An 18,559-nucleotide genomic window follows, 5' to 3' on the forward strand; every position below is an offset into this window, starting at 1 on the left:
ATTCTGAAAGGACTGAGAATAACAGGTAGAAAAGCATGGGGTACTCTGACCCAGTACTTTTCTCTATGCTCAAGAATCTGTTCTAAGTGGAGCCAACCACTGGATCCCACAAAACTGAATGGGATATAAGTGGCATATAGTCATTGGGCACATTTACAAGTGCATTAATGTGATTTTTCTAATGCGTATTTAATTTTGTACCTCCAGTGTGAGGTACTAAAGAAATGTGCATGAGGCTGCTTTAATGAGCAGTAACGAATGTGCATGGTTTTTAAGTGACGCTTAATGCTCAGTAGCCTATTTTACTGCGCATTGGTATAATCACATGCTTTTTTATGTAATACTTTAATGCACAGTAAAATAGGCTACTGTGCATTAAACTGCACAGGTAGATGCACCCACTGTTTCTAACTGAGACTCTAGGATATACTCCCTGGCTCAGACCTCTTATCTAACCACATTTTCCCCAGGATATAGGATGCTACCACCAAGCCATCCTAGACTTTGAAACCAGTACCTCAGAACACCTGACTCCCACTAGCTGCTTCATACATGGTCTTTCAGATCATGCACATTTTACTTGTTTCTGTGTTAGTCCTAGAGAGGACACATGCTACTAAAGCAAGGAGCACAGACATAAGAAATAAAAATAAGCCACAGAAACTTTACTTTTGAAAGCATTCAAGAATCACAGGTCTTTGAAAAATAGAAAAGAATCCCTGAGACAACTTCCCCCTAGCTGGATCTCATCTCTGTAAGCCCAAAGTGTGATAGCATTTCAAGCCAGGCCCAGTCTTCCCTGCCCTCTCAGTTCTGAAAGCTCTTTGATTCTACACCAATGCTTGCCCTCCAGTGCAGGAGGCAGGAATCCTTCATGTGTAAAATCTTGGTCTCCATTTTCCAAAGAATTAGCTGAAAAATCATTGTTCTACAGATAGTGGGTCAGTGCTGAGAGACCTAAAATTGATAAACTAAATCAAGAAGCTTGAGAGAGTCCAGAGAAGAGCCACGAGTATGATCAGAGGTCAGGAAAACAGACCTTACAACGACAGGCTGAGAGCCATGGGGCTCTTTAGCCTGGAAAAGCACAGGCTCAGGGGTGACCTGATGGCCACCTATAAGTTTATCAAGAGTGACCACCAGGATCTGGGGGAACGTTTGTTTACCAGAGCGCCCCAAGGGATGACGAAGTCAAACAGTCATAAACTACTACAAGACCGTTTCAGGCTGGACATAAGGAAGAATTTCTTTACTGTCCGAGCCCCCAAGGTCTGGAATATCCTGCCATCGGAGGTGGTTCAAGCACCTACATTGAACACCTTCAAGAGAAAATTGGATGTTTATCTTGCTGGGATCCTATGACCCCAGCTGACTTCCTGCCCTTTGGGCAGGTGGCTGGACTCGATGATCTTCCGAGGTCCCTTCCAGCCCTAATGTCTATGAAATCTATGAACATGACCATTGTAATGGTTTCCCCTTACTGGTCCTTGAACAGTGTATCAAGTGTTCATATACTGGACAGGGCAGCTCTCTGGAAAGCACTCCAGTTCCCTCACCTTGGTTTTAGCACATGGTATCTAACAAATGATACAAAATGGAGAACCTACTACAGGTATAGATATATCCCACTTTGTTGCAAAGACTGGACACTGCATAGCTCAGGAACAAAAACAGATATGAGCTGGATTTGATAAATGCAATGGAATAGACTACTAATGAAAGCATGTATGTATAGAATGCCACTGCACCACTCAGTTCTTGATTGGAACTGGATTTCCATTGGCACACTATAAACTACTAAGGCTAGCATTTTCAAAGGAGCCAAGAGGAATTAGGCACCCAACTCCCATTGAAGTCATATTTGAAAACAGTGAAAGGCCTCATTCAACCCAGTTTGCTGTGGTCTTCACAATAAGTCATTAAAAAAAAACTAGTAAAGACTTTTTTTTTTTGCAAAAATCTTGTTGTTCTAGTAAAAGATATCATCTCTACTATGAGTCCTGATTGCCAGTGTTGTAAAATGTACTCTAATGATATCAAGTATTTGTCATTATTCAACCTCATATTAGTTCCTTATGGAGGGCTGGATAGAAAGCTGCAGCATTTTTTCTGAAAGATATTATCAGCAAAATCCATTTTATTTTCCCATTATCACATTTGTAAAGGAGATCCAAAGTGTATCTAATCTGTTGCTTGAATTAAGTCTCATTTTACTCATGCAAAAGTAAATACCTGCAGGCTTTTTTATTTATTTATTTTTAATTCCCCTTTTTCTAAACTTCCTCAAAGCTCATTGATGCAGATTCTAATACAAAAAATCTCTTAAAAATAAATAAAGATTTTTTTCAGCTGTACTTAAAAGATTTATGAGCATAAATGTCTATTGCTTTCAGCAGGACGTTTTCTCCTAAAACCATAAAATTCCTTGCAAACACACTTTGTAAAATTATCACCTAAAACCCGTCTTCCTTCTAAAACTGCCAGCTGCTCCTCACTGAGATATGGGCAGGTCTTGAAAGAAAGGGGAACCTTGAACACAAATCAGATTTGAGCAAAAAAGAAATGAGCAAATCCTATCCCTCTGCATCCATTTGCTCCCAGTATGTCACCAATAGGAAAAGTACCAAACTCATCTATAAAGGTGAGAAATAAAAAAAACAAAAAAAACCCCAAACAAACCAGTGATGAATTGTGCAGGGAGCTTTTGTAATGCTCAGGGAGACAGCAAAACAGAAGCAAAAGGTTTGACAAATCTTGATGGTGTGATTTCCTGTCCTATTGTTTCATTGTTGTCAGCCAGTGGGCCACAAAGGGGATAAAAAAAGGAAAAATTGAGGCGTAACAATTTCTGCACATAAAGGAGATTTGTCAAATAATAAATAACATTATTAGATCTGTCAGTGGAACCGTTGTGGGATTATTTGTATCTCCTTGCCTGCAGTACTTTGTAAAATAATCCTTAGAAAGACAAACAGTAGCTTGTTTCTTCTTGGAAGAATCGTTCAATTGCCACTTGCATCAGTCAGTTATACTTAGAGAGATTTTGATTAGCGTCTTCCACAAGTTCTCCTCTCTCTTTTCTGTCTGTTATCTTCAGTCGCTCATTAACTGATGGAGTTTATTAGATCTCTGTGCAAAATGTAAGGAACATTTTTATGGGTTTTGACAATTAAATTATTTTTGCCATTTGTGTTTTTCAAATACATATGAAGTGGATTTTGGATTTGCCACATTAAAGAAAGAATTACTTTCTTGCCATAGAGTAATCAAGTACTGTGTATTAGATGAACCTTCAGAACATCTTTATGATTAACTAGTAGTAAATGGAAAGCCCTTAAACCAGATTGCATTTGTAAATAGATGGGTGCCTCTTAAATCTTCAAATGAATAAAATCAGATTTTATATTTAACTCAAGTACTTACGTTGCTACAAGTCTGCTTAAAATAGACCCCAAGTAAAAAAAAGTAGCTAGAAGTAGCTAAGTAGACACAAATGGGTCCTCAGGTCAGGCACTATTGGTCAGGCGCTATTTAGGCACCTAAATAATTGGACAAATTTTCCAAATTCTTGGGCAGCGAAAAGTCCTGGTGGCATTAGGGAGAGAACAGCTGTGCTTTGGAAAAGCAGACAGCTTCTCAGGCACCTAAATATGGATTTAGGGGCTTAACTTTAATCTCTTATTTTTTTCTTTTGCTGGACTTTTCAAAGGCAGCTCTGGAACTTACTTCTGTCTTCCCTTTTAAAACTTCAGCCTCCAACTTTGGCCTATGTACTTAATTTCCTCCAGCTGAGATGGCATGTCCTACAAAGCACAAGCAGAGAAACTTACCTTTGGAAGGTATTTTTCATTGTAATACAAGAAAGGGTAGCAAATAAAAATATATAGGTTAAAATCAGGTATTAGAGTTGGGATATTGTACATAGTGTTATGCAGTAGAATGAGGTCACATTAATATTTTTCTGATTTTGCTCATTCTAAACTTGGGGGGGGGAGAAGCTAAGTACTTTAGTTAGCTGTCCTTGCTAGTTGTGTGCCAGATATTTAAACTTAAGAAAAAATAAATTGTTAGCTATGTTCAAATGGTGATAGTCAGTAATTAAAATTAAGTTGTTAGCTGTACTTGGAGTTTATGCCTAGGGTAACTCAAAGCAGCTTGCTTTTCCAGCTCAGTTACCCAGCTGGTTACATAGATTACTTTTTTTCCAGTTCATTTTGCTGCTAATTGTAAGAATTTTTTCAAAGGGACTGATAGATAACGATAGATAAAACATTCTTTTCATGATGCTTTTTTTTCAGTCTACGAAAGAACAGGTCTTTCTAAGCACAGCTTTTGTTTAGAAGGACATCCAGGGATTACTGGGTTATCATTTGGAGAAGTGATCTAATCATAAAAAAGGAAGACTGATTAAATAATCAGCTGTAAACTTTATTTATTCCTTCTATATGTTAACAAAAAAATGATGAAGGTGAAAAAGTTGTGTCTATTCGGTGTTGAATATAAAAATGTAGAGGTCCCAGTGGTCAAGAAATTGTGAATCCTTAGACTGCTGTAGTTTTGCAATTAGATATTAAGAAGTGTGTGAAATACCTAATCGCAGTCTGAGAGTAACATTTAGTTTCAAATCCTTTTTTAATATATTCTTCTGCATCCCATAGGGCAGGCGGGTCGGGAGCTCTTGTATTAAACACTGCCAAAATAGGCATTAAGCTCCATCCCCTGCGTAAGAGTTTTAACTCATAGAAGGCTTAGAAGGCTTAGCATTGCTGTATTTATTTCCTTTCTTTTTTTCTTTCCTTTGATGCTCTGTGTGCATTTTGTTTGTGTACATGTTTTTGTAGTGTAAGATATGAAATTTTATATTTTTTCATAAAAATAAAAATCTTTGAATAACAGTTACATCCAGTTGTGGACCACACCTGCACTGTTGTTACTTTGTTTCCATTTAAAGTACCAAAGTTTGGCCCCAAATGCTAAATTACTGTCCTTAGCACATGCTCTCACACTTGCTAGCTCATGATTTTTCTCTCAAGTTTCACAATATTTTGTTGTGTTTCTCAAAGCTCCAGCTCCTGGAATCCTATGATTACCTGAGAATCTCACCTACCATTTAAAATAAAAGTGTGCTTCTAGGTTAAAGAGAAAAATAACAGGTGAACCGTAAATGTTCAGAAACCAGAAGAAAAATAAAAAAAAACCTCCACAATTTTTTTCACTTATGATTTTTAAGCCAATTTGGGGGAAAGGGGAGTTTGTCTCATGGCATTGCAATGTTTCAGGTTGGCAATGCTGTGTTGTTTGTCCACCTACCAATCTAGTTATTTATATTACTCCCATATGTAGTGTTTTGGAAGACATGGTGCACTTAAGGCATCTTGTTACAACTCTGGAGTTGTAAATGTATGCCCTACTGCAGACTTATACTGAAGACTGCTCACTGTTGAACCAGCTGTAGATGGATATCTGATCCTTAGGCCTGGGTGATGAAAGGCTATGTCTACACCACATCCACAGCACTCACAGGGCGGGCTGTTCATGGGCATGTTAGCTCATGTTTGTACATGCCAAACCTGGAAATGCAGTGATGTTTGAGAGCACTGTTTGCGGTGTGCATGACTGCATACAGATGTTTGGGGGGGCTGGACTGCATTAAAAATTGCCACCGGATCTTAGTTCACTCAGGTATGGACCTTACACTTCCCTAGGTCGATCTAAGTGCAAACTGTACAGAAGCTCCAGGAAGTTTAGACTGGTCTGACCTGCTCTAAGTTAAGCTTACCTCCAAGGTGATCTAACTTAGATCAGGCTGATCTAACTGTCCTCAACCTCTGTACAGTTCCCAGCACAGCCCTAGGGCTGGGAAAGCCCAGCTGGTGATCCCCCTGGAACCAGCCTCTTTTTAGGCCCCTGGCCTCTCGCCCCACCCTCAGACAAACAACCCCCCTCACCACAGACCAGCTGACCCTCCCCCAGCCCACCAAACCCTCCATCCTGCAACCCACTCCCAGTGCCAGTTTTATCAGCATTTGCTGATGCTGAGAACTGAGGAATTAAGTCCTGATGGGGAGAAGGGCAGGTTGGTTGGCTGGCATGGATGAGTTGGGGGCATAAAAATAACTCCTCATCCTGGGGGAGAGAGTGCCCCCTCCATCCGCAGACCTCACACACCCCATGATTGCACTAAACCCTCCAGGACCCCAGCAACCCCCATGAATCAGCTTGCCCGCAATGCCTCTGATGCCCTCCTACAGACATTGCCTGCCTCCCTGATCCACTGATCCTTACTGCAGATCCTTACTAGCCCCCTAATCTCCCCCTGTTCTTCCCAAAAACCCTACTTGCCTCCCTCAATTCCCCCACAGGTGCCCCAATACCTCACTGGAACCTCCTTGCCCCTTTGATCCCCCCAACCCCTCCACTCTATTTTCCCCATCTAGACTTACCTTAGATCAGGTGGCCATTTTTAACTTGATCTAACCTCCTCCCCCTAACCTCCTTGGGTACCCAGCCCTTGAGAGTTGCTGGGGGAGAGAGTGGGGGTCACTGCCCCTGTAGCATCTTCAGTGCCTCATTTCTGGACCTGATGGAAGTAGATTGAGAGGAGCTAGAATGGGGGATGTTGTGTTGGTATAGTCAAAAGCAGACAGGTGTGATGCTAGTTGTATCCCTCCCTAAGTTTGCTTGGCCACAGAAACTGAAGTACCTGAACCATGCAGTGTGACCACTTTACCTGTAGAACTTTGTTACTAAGGAATACTCCTGGGGATTTGAAGCAACCTACTGCCAGTTGATCTAGGAAAATTAGTAGAGGCTGTTCCAAAGTCCACTGAAGTCAACAGCAATTTTCGATTCAAGCCCATACATATTTTTAAGATAAAGTGCTACTTAGCTAGTCCAGGGAAAGTATACAGCATACATGTGAATTCCTGCCATCCATCATGCTTGTGATTCTCTACAAACTCAGGGGACCAGATTTGATGGCCCAGAGGCGCCCTTTCAATCCTATGTTCCTCTGTAGAAAGATGCCTCATTTTCTCCATCTGCCACATACTCACTGCATGGCAGATTGTTTCAGGTTAACAATTTTTGAGTTTTTTGTGTTCATGTCCTTATGTGCAGTAGATCTAGGGCAATAGAACACATGTGTTTGGAGGCTCATGTACCATTGCTAGCCAAACATGTTAGGGATACAGGCTCAAATCCATGCCGTGATACAGATTTCCTGTGTGGTTTTGGGCATGGCACTTACATGCCATTTCCAAAGGTACTTATAAGCTTCTTTAGGTGCTTAAATCCAGCATCCACAATTTAGGTGCCACTGATAATCTCTAGAAAACTACATAGTTACTAGGGCTGTGCAAAGCTTCGGTTGCTGATTCAGTTTGAGGAGATTGAATCCAAATCAAGTTGGAAGACCAGTAAAAAGGTCCAAATTGATCCAAAGCCTCAATTCAGAAAAAGATTCGGAGGTGATTTGGCGATTTGGGCAGTCCCCACTCACTGCCGCAGGGAGCTGGACCTGGACTCCATGCCAGTAAGTGTGTGTGTGGGGGGGGATGTCTGGAGCAGGGGGCAGGTATGGGGGGCCCCTGCCAGGCGCCATCCCCTGCCTGTTCCTCCAGCCACCCTGAGCACCCCTCGACCCCTGCCCACTCTCCCAGCCCTGTTCATGGCTGACCCACCCACCCCAGTGTCCCAGCACTTAAAAAAAAACAACCCCGAACTCACCAGCTACTGCTCTGCTTGTGGCAGAGCCCCCCCATGCACTGCAGGGCACTGGGGGGCAGCTGGAATTGCCCCCACCCCCAGCCTCGCAGGAGCCAATGAGTGTGGGGCCCCTTTTTTTTTAAGTGCCTAGACACTGGGACCAGGTGGAGCATTGACTCCCTTGTCATTGACAGGGCCGGGAGACTAGGCAGGGGATGGGGCCTGTTCGATTCAGAGATTCAGCCGGTTCAACGGTGACCAAATCTCTGAATCAGATTCAGCTGAATGGATTTGGGACAGTGATTTGAATCACTGAATCCAAATCACTGTCCCCCAAATTGGCTGAACCTGAATCCAAAGCAAATGCTAAATGCTTCACACAGGCCTACTAGTTACCATCTAGCTCCATAGGTTCCTAAATTCAAGAGACACCTCATTTTCTTCTCATAAATGTGCCCAAATCTGGCTGGGTGATGATGCCACTGCACAACTAACAAGTGTCTCGGGATTTGTCCTAGAGGTCCTGAACCAAGATTCTTAAACTATGCAGGGGAACACTTATCTTAGCAGTAGAATTTGATCCAACTGTACCAGGGAGTCAAGACCCTGTTATGGTGAAGGGATGAAAAAGCCTGGAAAGCCAGCATGGCCCCTTTACAGCTCAAACCTTTGGGCCTGCTTGAGCCTGAAAAAGAGCTTAGGGGGTGACAGAGAAAGCAGTGGCAAGCTCCCCACTAGCATGGACAATTCAGAAACAGCAAGAGAAGGATGGATTGCCTGTAGAGGAAGGAAGGAAGGCTGTGACAGATTAAGTAAGTAGCTTTGGAGGAAGAATACATTTCAATTGGGTTTTTTTAGTTTGAGTAGGAAGCCTGAGGGGTGAAACTTTGAATCCTGGACTATGTCTGTGTACCCCAAGATGGGGGTTAATTTAAGTTGAAATTCCTGTTTGATGGGCACTAAGTAGACTGAGAGTGACTATAAGGGGAAACAAAGAGACTGCATAACAGGGTGCTCAATTTATATGATGTCCTCCCATCAGTGGATAAAGCACAAAAGCCCTAAGGCAGGAGCCCAAATTGGGTGGCTGGGTTTAAGGATCTGCTGCTGTGACCTAAAGGGCCAGCTGGTGTGTTTGATAAAGCCAAGGCTCTGGGTTCTAGAGGTGCTAGAGGGGTAGAAGCACAGAAGTGGTTTTGGGACTGAGAAAGAGTCTGGAGGCCCAAAACAGGCTAGATTCAAAGGCTGACCTAGAGAAGCTACATTTGAGGTAAGACAGACAGTGAACTTCTGGATGCCAGAAGGCCTGCTGTTGTAGTGAGACTTTTTCATCTGGTTCCTCCCTGTCTCTGTTGTGGGCAGAGGCAGGGCACCTCCCAGATCACTCTTTCCAGAAAGGCATGGCAGGTGAGTCGAGACTAGGGAGATTTCCAAGTAGAGCAGGGAATGACAGCACAAACCATAGCAAGATAGAGAACCCCTCCATCTGTGTCCTGTCACCAGCCAATGGGACTGTTGTATCCTGCAGCTAAAAAGAGCTAGTTCCTAATAGTTGGAGGAGCCAAAAACACAACGACCAGCAAAGAAAACTTATGGTTGTGCATGCTTTGGTATCCAGGGCACTCACCTTGGATGTGGGATATAAAGACTTGAACTCAAATCCCATATGAGTGGTCAAATCACAAGATAACATTGTGTGCATGTGAGTTGTGGGTATGTGTATAAATGTGTGTATTTGCATGTGTGTAGACCATTGCCTAAATGACTGAGCTAGTTTATGTACTTAGAGTGGCATTCTGTTTTTTCTTGGTCATCTAAGTGGCCATGTTTTGGTTGCTTACAGGTCATATTGGTACATACATCTCCAAGTGTATTCTGTGCCTGAATAGGTACCCCTTTGTGCCTGGATGACTATGTAGGTAGGCAGACTGGCAACAAAATACAAGTAACACAGCCCTTCTGTCTTTTTCATCCAAAGTGCTCAGTGGCTAAAGTACACACCTGGGTCATTGAAGGTTCTGGGCCCATCTCATCCAGAGTAGATTTGATCATGGGTCTATTTCAGTTCCTAATTCAGCACTCTAATCACTACACCACAAGTAAGCCATTAACAACCCCTTCACAGAATCAGAAAATTAGGGATGGAAGAGACCTTAGGAGGTCATCTAGTCCAAGGTTTTCTCTACCCAGGTTTTAGAAACTGCTCATCATGGAGATTCCACAATCTCTCTGGGTAGGCTGTTCCAGTGCCTTACTATCCTCCTAGTGAGAAAGTTTTGTCCTAATATCTAACATAAACTTCCCTTGCTGCAACTTGGGACCATTGCTCCTTGTTCTGTCATTTGCCACCACTGAGAACAGTCTAGCTCCATCCTCTTTGGAACCACCCTTCAGGGAGTTGAAGGTTGCTATTAAATCCCCCTCTTCTCTTCTCCACACTAAATAAGCCCAGTTCCCTCACCTTCTTCTCATAAGTCATGTACTCCAGCCCCTGAACAATTTTTATTGCTCTCCCTTGGACTCTCTCCAATTTGTCCACATTTTTTTCTGTAGTGAGGGGCACAAAACTGAACATAGTGCTCCAGATGTGACCTCACTAGTGCCAGAAAGAGGGGAATAATCATTGCCATCCATCTGCTGGCAACACATCTACTAATGCAGACCATTATGCTGTTAGCCATCTTCATAACAAAGGCACACTGTTGGCTCATATTGAACTTATTGTCCACTGTAACTTCCGGGTCCTTTTCTGCAGAGCTGCTGCATAGCCAGTCAGTCCCCAGTCTGTACCAGTGCGTGGGATTGTTCTGCCCTAGGTGCATTTGTCCTTACTGAATTCCATGAGATTTCTCTTGGTCCAATTCTCCAATTTGTCTAGGTCCCTCTGAATGCTAGCCCTACCTTCCAGCCTATCTACTATCCTCCCAGCTTGGTGTCATCCAGAGACTTGCTCCACTTGATACTGACTGCCAGCTAGACATCACACCATTGATTACTACACTTTCAGCCTTTGAGCCCAATGATCCAGTCAGTTTTCTATCTGCCTTACTTCCTTAACTTGCTTGTGATAATGTAATGGGAACATGTATCAAAAACCTTGCTCGAGTCAAGGTGTATTATATCCACTGCTCTCCCTGCATCCACAGAACCAGCCATCTCATCACAGTATGCAATCAGGTTGGTCAGGCCTGACTTGCTCTTGGTGAATCCATGCTAACTGTTCCTAATCACCTTCTTCTCCTCTAAGTGCTTAGAAGTGGATTCCTTGAGGATCTGCTCCATGATTTTTCCAGGGACTGAGGTGAGGCTGACTGGTCTGTAGTTCCCTGGATCCTCCTTCTTCCCTTTCTTAAAGATGAGCACTGTACTTGCCCTTTTCCAATTGTCCATAAACCTCTCCTGATCTCAGTGAGTTTTCAAAAATAATGTCCAGCAGCTCTGCAATCACATCAGCCAACTCCCTCGGTACTCTTGGATACATGGGTCTTTGTACATGTCTAGCTTTTTGAAATAGTCCCTAACCAGTTCTTTCACCACTATTGGCTGCTAACCACCTCCTCAAACTGTGCTGATCTTGCCTGTGAAGACTGAGGTAAAAAAGGCATTTAATATTTCAGCCTTTTCCACATCATCTGTCACTAGGTTGCCGCCCCCATTCAGTAAGGGACCCACACCTTCCCTGATTCTCCTCTTGTTATTGACATACTTGTAGAAACCATTCTTATTACTCTTCACATTCCTTTCTAGCTGCAACTCCAATTGTGCTTTGGCCTTTCTGACTTCATCCCTGCATGTCCAAGCAATATTCTTATACTTCTGTCTAGTAGTTTGTCCAAGTTTCCACTTGTAAGCTTCTTTTTTGTGTTTTAGCTCATTGAAGAGGTCCCAGCTAAGCTAAGCTGGGTTTCTGCCATACGTGCTAGTCTTTCTGCACAATGAGATGGTTCATTCCTGTGCTCTCAGTAAGGTTTCTTTAAAGTACAGCCAGCCCTCCTGGACTCCTTTCCCTCTCAGACTGGCCTCCCAGGAATCCTGCTCTACAGACTCTCTAGAGACTCTCTAGACTCTCTCTATGGTTCCCTGACTGAGCTGAAGTCTGCTTTTCTGAAGTTCAGGGTCCTTATTCTGTTTGCTTCCTTTCTTTAGGATCCTGAACTCAATCTTCTCAAGGTTGCTTCTGCCTAGGTTGCCATCCATTTCCATGTTCCCCACCAATTCTCCCCTGTTTATGAGCAGCAGGTAAGAAGGACACAACCCCTAGTTGGACTTATAGGTACTGACACCAGGAAGTTGTTCCCACCAGTCTCCAAAACTTCCTGGATTGCCTGCACACTGCTGTATTGCCCTCCCAACAGATGTCACGGTGATTGAAATCCCCCATGAGAACCAGAGCCTGTGATCTGGAAACTTCTGCTAGCTATTTGAAGAATGTCTTATCCACCCTATTCTCCTGGTCTGGTGGTTTATAGCAGACACCCACCACAACATCACCCTTGTTGCTCTCCCCTCTGGCCCTAACCCAGATTTTCAATAGGCCTATCTCTGCTTTCATACTGTACATCTGAGTTATCATAAAGCTCTTTTACATAAAGAGCAACTCCTCCTCCTCTTTCCCCCTGCCTGTCCTTCCTGAACAATTATACCCATCCATGAAGATACTCCAGTCATGCAAACTATTCCACAAAGTCTTTGTTATTCCAATCACATCATGTCTTCCCCAATTTCTTCAGCAAATAAATGCTTAAAAATAGCTGCATTGCCTCATTTCTGTGGTGGGGCCATCATTAGAGAGGAGTGACTGAGTGAGGAGAATGTCTTGGCTCTGGTCCCGCACATAGCACAGAGGACATGTGGACAACCCCTCATGGTACCAACCTATAAATTGAGAACAGCACTTCCTTACCTCACAGAGGTTTTACAATTATGTAGATGTACAAGGTGCTCAGATGCCAGGGAAATAGGAGCTTTATAAACATGTTTGATATCTGGATGGCTAGATATGACGCTTCCTAATGGGCCAGATTTGGCAGTGCAAGTTATGCAATATAGCCACCAGCCAAACACCCTGAAAACAATAACTACCATAAAGCCTACTGCTACTCCATGATCTGGAAAGGAAATTCCTTACATGCCTTCTCTTCACAAGTCTCTGAGGACTGCTGCTAAGATTCATAACATATTGCACCCCTCAACCTCTGCAATCTGCTCTTGCACACACCTCCTTCATGATGTTTGGGCACGCTGCATATGTTGGAGCACTGATGCAAGTACTGCAGCTAGCTCACAAGAGGAGACAAGCAACAATGTTCCTGAAGGCTCTGACCTCCTTCTTCATTTTCCTGGCTTACAGGTTTGTAACAAACTTGATTATATATTATTGCAAGAGTTATACACAATGTCATTGTGTGTGTGTGTGTGTGTGCGCACACACATGTGCCACTACACATGTGCACATATGTGGACTGTGGTTCATACCCCGTTCTGTCTCTGTGTTGGTCAATGAGGATAACAGGCCACAGCCAGGATTTCCAGTACCTGGGACAGTGCCTTTTTTTGCTGTTCAAAAATGGCTTTCACATTCTTTTTTTCTAGATAAGGGTTGGAGATGCAGAATCATTTAGTTATTGAAGTCAATCATTTGCAAAATGTTGATTTTGGGTTTTGTTTTGTTTTATTTTAGTGCTCTTACACTTTCTCCAACCTCTCACCCCTATTATTCTATATCTTTGATTTGGTTTGTTTATGTGCCTAGAGAGAGATATTTGGAGGAGGGGAAAAAAATCAAAATTGTATTTGTCAATTCCTATTTCAGCAGTAAAAATAGCAAATAGCAATTATAAAAGAAATGTACAACCTCAATAAATATTTCTGCAAAAAAATGAAGAAAATTTCAAAGAAAGGGAAAAATAACTTTGAAAGAAGGTATATTCAGCGTGTAAGCTCTTTCTCTGTGCTTGTACAGCATCTAGGACTCTGGGATCCAGATCCCTGTCTGGAACTACAAGTTGCACTTGAAATAGTAGTAATAATTGTAAAAATAGTATATCTAGGTCCACAATTTTTCTTAATGTGTATGGGCACTGAAGACAATGAGGTAAATATATCTGTGACAGAGAGAAATGGCATGATTATTTTTTGGAGCTGGTGTATTCTATTTTAGTTTAAATGTTGATTGCAAAAATATGGCCTTTAACTTTTATTTCAACTGCATCTAAACCTTCAGTCCTGAAAAACATTTTACTATGTGCTGAACCTCAAGCACACAAGAAATCCCATTCTGTTAATGGAAACTGATTCATGGGTTTAAAGTTAAGCAGTTTGTTGTATCAGGGCCCAAGCATAAAAAACTTCCATCAGTTATAATGGATGTGGAGTTAGGCCATAGCTGAACACTTCTGCAACTCCAACGCTAAATTTCATTGACCTCAGAAAAGCTAGTCACAATGGTAAGCTGGGAATTAATGTTTGCAAAACTGACCCCTACCACTTATCATTCTTAAGAGCATTATAAATTGTGCAAGATACATATAATTATACATTAGAAAACAGCAAACTAAAATTGCAGTACTGGAAGAAAAAGATACTCTGAATTGTCTTAGGTTGTTTCCCTGCCCTTTTCAGCTTCTTAAAAGTATTTTAAAACTGGTAGTGCTGCCTCAAGACACAGCAAAGAGAGAAAAGAAAGCAGTTCCATTTCCTGGCTCCTTTTAGCTGAAGTACTGACACAAGCTAAAGTTACTGTGTGTTCCCTACCACTTTGATATAAAATTTCTTCATCTGCTCTATGTAGCAAAGGCAGGCAGGGAGAACTACTCGCACAGAAATTTCAGGACCAATTATAACATAAAAATGAATCATGCTGAGCCCCTGTAGAAGCCAGCACACAGTTTTGGTCATGGGAACATAGGAATTGTCAGATGGGATTAGATCTTCCATTCATGTTGTTAAGAATGCTGTCATCACCAGCGCTCAGCACCAGATGTTTCAGAGGAAGAAGCAAGAAACCTACAGTAGGCACACGTGGGATAACCCATCCCCCTCTACTGTATTGGGCCCAAATAAAACACTGTGTTCAAGGAAAAGGCCAAAGTCTTCCTCAGTCTAGAGAGCCCATTGGGCTAACATAATTAAGTCACACCAGCCAACAGCAGCGTCACATCTAACTGCCTTTGACTTCCCAGCATGAAGGACTGTTTGCAGGTAGGTCAGCTGAAGGCAGCTTCCAGCACAAGTCAAGAACAGGGCTTGAAGTTGTGAAATACTAGCAAAAGCTTTTACCTGCTCTGCCATATGCCTCCTGGCGTGGATATATTGGCAGCTAGTTTTTCAACATTCAGCCTATTCTTCCTTAAATGGTTGCATTGACCAACTTAATGAGTTTAAGATCACCCACAGCTTATAGGAAACAAAATTAGGATGGGTTTCAGAGCCCACTAGGAATATCATAGAAATTGCATGAACCTGGCAATATACATCCATGTATTTCTTCAGATTCTTACATTCTATTTCATAAAAAAGGCAGAACAGATCCTAAAGATCCAAGTTCTTTTTGACAAATTAGAATGGATATAATATTAGCCTACTGGAACAGTGATTCTTAACCAGGGTACCATGGTGCCACCCTGGGGTGCAATGAAATGATAGTACTATTAGGTGTGCAAACGTGATTCCCAAGATAAAACCAGCTATTTGAAATAGGAATCCTTAGTGTTAAAAATATTCTGACCTTTTGTGATCTTTCTGAGTTCTTTGCAACTGAAAGATTCCCTATTATTTGTCCTTAGTTTTAAAAAAAGGGAAATCTTTTTTAAAGATGCATGGAGAAACACTTTCTACATTTCTGAATGTCCGTAATGTGAGACCTCATATACACTGAGGGGTTTAGCCCTTCATACTAAATTCTTCTGTTAGTTGCAGAGGTGTAAATTTGGTGTGACTCCAACAAATGCAAAGGATTTGTACCAAAGAGCATAATCTGCTCTCCTGCATATTGCTTATATGATGCTAATTACAATAGCACTTACCAGCCTCAAAGCTGTTTTATGAGGCCTATTTCACACAGGGTTAATATCTGTAATGTGCCTGGGAATGTGGTCTCACTTAAAAGATGCTCTGTAAAGTCTTGATCTAGCAACATTAGAATTAATGGGAAGGGGTTGTTTTTTTCCTGTTGACATGATTGGGATCAGAATCAAGCTCTAATTACAGAGCATTCAAATGCTTTCCTCCCTCTTCCACAAAACCAACCATTCTCGAAGCCTGCTGAGCAAATACATATTTCTTCTATGCAAAACTCAAGATGCTGGGAGAAAATTATTTTCATTTCACCTTTTTTGTGAGACAGGAGAAATCATTTGGAAGGTTCTGATTTGTATTTAAATATGTTCACACTGCTGCACACTCCTTCTATGCTTCTTCTTTCACTTAAATGGAAGAAAGATGAAATGAAATGAAATAAGTAGACTTTCCCACTCCACTAATTTCCTTTTCCAACACCTCTGCATACTCCTGAAATATTATGGAGCCAAAACTATGATTTCTCAATACCAAGTGCAATATTTTCAGAACTGTTTACCCAACACCTTCCAGGATTGCCAGTAGATGATATGCCACCCCATCTAGGGCAACATTTTTAAATGAATACATTTACAGGTAGCTAGAAGAGCTCGGTCCCAATTCAAAATTTAAATAAAGGCCTGAACACTGGACTCAATCTGTTAAACTTTCCCAAATACTCAGAACTCAGCCATTTATTTCGGTACCTCAGTGGGAGCACGGTGCATTTGACAGTCAGGTCTCGGTTAGAAGTTCAGTGCAAATCAGACTCCATGAGTATCCAAAAATGACAGATTTAGAAGGCACTGATGGAACTGCCTTTAACAAAAAATAAATGTGGATAAAATAGGGAAGATTAACCTTGGGCAAGATGAAAAAGGAAGAAAAACAAGGAAAAAAGAGGGAAATTGCCTAGTACGTGCTAGACCCCAACTCCATGCGGTGCCCAACGACTAGGGAAATGACAGCCCAATTGCTCATGGATCCTGTTACTCATTAGCCAGAGCAAGCAGGGAGCAAATACCAGCACACATTGCTCACAACAGCTTTATTCAGAATGGAGACAGCTTCAGATAAAGGTCCCAAAAAAACAACAAACCGGGGACCTGCAGTGAACAATAGTTCTTTTCACATTTTATACACCTTGGTTCATGCTCATTATCACTTATTCCACCCTCAATCCTCCTTTGTTCCGCCCATCTCTCCTCCTCTTTTAAGCTCCACCTCTGTTTACTGTTTGTTTCATTAGCATATGCGTTTCACTCATTTACATGTCTTTTTGCTATGAGCGCATGTCTAAGACCTTGACTCCTCTTCTTTGGTCAATGGGAGGACTTTGACCAAAACCTGGAAGCTTCTGGGGGCTTCTTCACCAATCACCATTCACATTTTCGCATATGTTCATCTTGGATTCTATTACCAGTTGTATGGTTTGTCACATTCCAATCTGTTTTTTCAGTCCCAAGTTATACCATCTTCCACATTCCTAAAGCTTCACCTCATTCACAACACACAGACTTACACAGACTCACTTGCTGCTTTTTCTCAGAAATGGTTGACACAGTTAAGATGGTTACTTAGCATAAGCAAATGGCTGGCTTAGCATAAGCATTCATAAGCAAACTCTGCTTTACCACCTAACAATACATATTTTATAACACTACCATATTGTTAAAACTAGTCTTCTAAACATTTTGCAGTATTACTTTTAATATATCATTCTGCCTACCCAAGTACTAAATGACTGCAGTAACTCTGGTTACTGCACAGTAACATCCCTGCATGATTTCCTGGTGATCCTGACTGCACAGTAGCTCATTATTACTGTGCAGTACCTTGTTATTACTGTGCAGTAGGGTTGCATTATCGTTTGTGCACACAACACTACTGTGCTGTAGTAATGAGCTACTGAATAGGTAGCATCTTGTGTAGACATGGCCAAGATGTAGCATTTAAGAAACCTAGATTCTCTACTAATTTCTTAATGTTTAAGGCATAATAAGTCATTTACTTTCTCTGTAGGTCTGCTTCTTCATCCTTTGCCTGTCATGTATTTAGATTGTAATATTTCAGACAGGAATTTTCTAAGAGAATGTACTTGTACAGTGCCAAATGCAAGGGGACCTTGATCTCAATGGGGACCTCTGGGTGCCAATGTAATAAAAATAATTAGTAATCATGCCAAAATAAAGTCTCCGAAGTGTTGTCAGTGGTTTATGCACCAAATTTTGCTGTTAATACAAGCTAATTCAAATGGAGTTTCTGTTTTAAAAATGAATGGCATTTTTAGGAAGCTGGTTTGAACATAGTTTACTTTCATAATGGCCTGAAGAAAATCAATACTGAAGAAGAAAGCAAGCAAGCTGCCTGCCCAGGAAGTCAATGTTCCTCTTCAGAGATTGTATGGCTTGCCTGCTTTCTTGACTGAAAAAAAAAAAAGTCTGCTACTAATGTGGTCTGCCCCTGCACTCAGCCAACACACTGTTCATTGATTCCAGACTTCTGCAATTTTGCTCCTGAAGCAGAAGACACGGTATAAGGGGGCATAACTTTTATGCCCCCCTGCAAAAAAAAAAAGAGCCATAATTGGATTTGAGTGGCAGGGTCCAAATGAGAAACTTGTCTCAAGTTCCTACTATGGCTGTTTCCTACTGGTGGGGGTGGGGACAGGAGGTTCTCTAACACGGGGGTTTTCAACCTTTTTTAACAACTGTACCCCTTCTGCCTCAGAGTTTCAGCTCATGTACCCCTTTATATTTTTTCTTGGTTTTAAGGGGGGGGGCAGATTGAGGCCCCT

This window comes from Gavialis gangeticus, unplaced genomic scaffold, assembly GCF_001723915.1.
Source record: "Gavialis gangeticus isolate Ggan-Ray unplaced genomic scaffold, GavGan_comp1, whole genome shotgun sequence".
Classification (NCBI taxonomy): Eukaryota; Metazoa; Chordata; order Crocodylia; family Gavialidae; genus Gavialis; species Gavialis gangeticus.